Source organism: Anas acuta, chromosome W (genome assembly GCF_963932015.1).
Source record: "Anas acuta chromosome W, bAnaAcu1.1, whole genome shotgun sequence".
Lineage (NCBI taxonomy): Eukaryota > Metazoa > Chordata > Aves > Anseriformes > Anatidae > Anas > Anas acuta.
In genome coordinates, this window is record NC_089016.1 from 19,887,103 (window position 1) to 19,889,499 (window position 2,397).

Genomic DNA, 2,397 nt, shown 5'->3' on the forward strand with positions numbered 1-2,397 from the left:
GTTTGCTGCACCAAACCTTTGCGCCCTTTCATTCTACAGACAAGCCCAATGACCAGTTGAGCATAGCCCCTGGCCACCTCGGCCACGCATCCTGCCCATCTTCTGCTGCCCCAGCTCCCGTCACAATCAGGGAAGTTGGTTGCCCTTCCTTTACGTCCATCAAGCTCTAGAAATGCCTTGACACCTGGCTTCTGCTTGCTTTCAACAGGCACCTTCTTGCAACGGCTTGTCTCCATTTTTCTCTTCTACCAAGCTCTCAGCCCCAGTTTGCCTTGCAGATGGGAGGCAATACTTGTTTTCTGACCCATTTTCCCCTGGAGGTTGTCTCTGAAATGAGCTGATGAGCCTCAGTGAGTGCGACACTGGGGGATGATTAAGTCCTTTCACTGGCTGAGTGATGGGGCTCTTCTGCTCCTTTATTTTGCAGGGTCCTTTGTGCAAAACAGATACTTTTGGGGTTGGAATGGGATTTTTCCCTCATTTTGAGCACATTCAGATTGGCATTCTCAGCTGGCCAGCTGCAAGGAAGGTCAGGGACACCCCCAGATCTCTGGTGTCCCAGCACAGCCCAGCTCCAGTTATCCACCAATATCAGAGTATCATATGTGTTTTCTACAGGACAGAGCATACACATATAAATACATCCAGAGTAATGACAGCCTTAAATATTGCCTCTCCAGCAAAATTAATAGTTAGTTGCTTGCTGTATATGAGATTTTTTTTCCTTTTCCTTGTGTGCACTGTAACCCTAGTAACCAGCAGCACCCGTACAGTCAGTCATCTGTCTTACACTGGTGTGTTTCTGTCTGATACGAAGAAACACTGCGAACAGCTGGCCACCACTGAAGCCAACAAGACCAGCCAGGTTTTGTTCTTAGAGTTGCTGAAACACCCAGCAAGCCTGGATCTCCCTTCCTTCAGCAGTGATGGAGCCAAGAGCTCCGAGCATCTGCTCACAGCATTGGGCTCGGCAGGGCTCAGCTCCTGCTGGCTGGAGGAGATCTGAGTCCCATCTCCTGCTGGTGCCCGTGGCCTGAGCTGTGGGTTGTGGGTGAGTGGAGAACATCAGAGGACCCCATCGTGTTTCAGCTACTTTCAGTGCCCCAGCCCAGGGCAGCAAAGCCCACCCTAGTGTGAGAAAAAAATCTCAATAATTTTCTTCAGACAGGACCTTCTGTGAAGCTATTTTATTCACTATTGCAATGGCGGGTTTCCTGCAAGCAGGAGCACACAATAAAAGTTTATCATATCCTTATATACCCTATTACCCAACACCTGATTTCTCCCCTGATTCCTCATTGGCTGAGTACTGCAGGTTCACAACCTACTCGATGCACTTCTGTACCATATATGTACAATTTGATTTGACCAACCGTTAATTTCTCCTTTTCATTTTTTTCCCTTCTTCTCTCATGACTAGAGGGCCTGTGATTTTTGTTTTTACTGATTTCGTACTGCTCATCCTGTTTTCCTTAGCTATCCTCCTTATTTTGGGACAGTGGGACCTTCCCCTTATCTGCTTAGCATACTCCCCACTGCTGTGCCACATAATCACTTTTGAATATGCAAGGTTAGTGGAATTTTCCACTGCAAAAACACCTTCTATTGCAAAAACACAACTTTGTTTCTCACACTTGTCCCCTCAAGGAGGATGAACTATGGCACAACTCCACCTGCCTCTACCCCAGAGCAGCTGCTAATTGGGGTCTTCTCCCTCCATCCAACTTTCTGTTTTTCTCTGAAAGCACAAACTGAATTCCCCCTCAGATTTCCACCTTGCTTTCAGGTCTGATTAACGCTGTCACAAGGTTCGGGAGTTACTCAGCGTGTTGACAGACAGACTGATGTCTGAGCACTGGAGCTTCTCACCTTTCCGAAACCAGTGCTAAAAAAGAGGATGGTCTGGTTCATCGCCAGGAGACCTTTGGCAGGCCATGATGATGGTCCAGTCAACATGATGAAGAGGAAAACATCCTGGGGTTTTCCCCCAGAGCTGATGTCAGGGACTTCGGCTAGTAAACATGACACAGTGGTGACTTCCCTGCTAACCACAAGAACTATCTGAGCCTCTCAAGTGTTTAGGTTTTTGTTTAATTTCATCTGTAAGCTGCCCAAAGAGTTATGCTGTGACTCACTGGAGTGACCAGGGATGTCCCTCTGGTTCTGCTGTGCCAACGCACAGATGCCCATGCTGCTGCAGTGTCGGGGCTGGTGGCACAGCAGGACCAGGGGGACAGACCCCTCTCTCCATGGGCTGCAGGGGGGACAGTCCTGATCCTGGCCTTGCTGTCATCCCCACATTACTTGGGACAAGGTAATTCCCTCTGCAATGCCTGGTCCCAAAAGGCTCAGGCCAACATGTGTCCCCATGACCATGCAGAAGGATGGCCAGGAGTA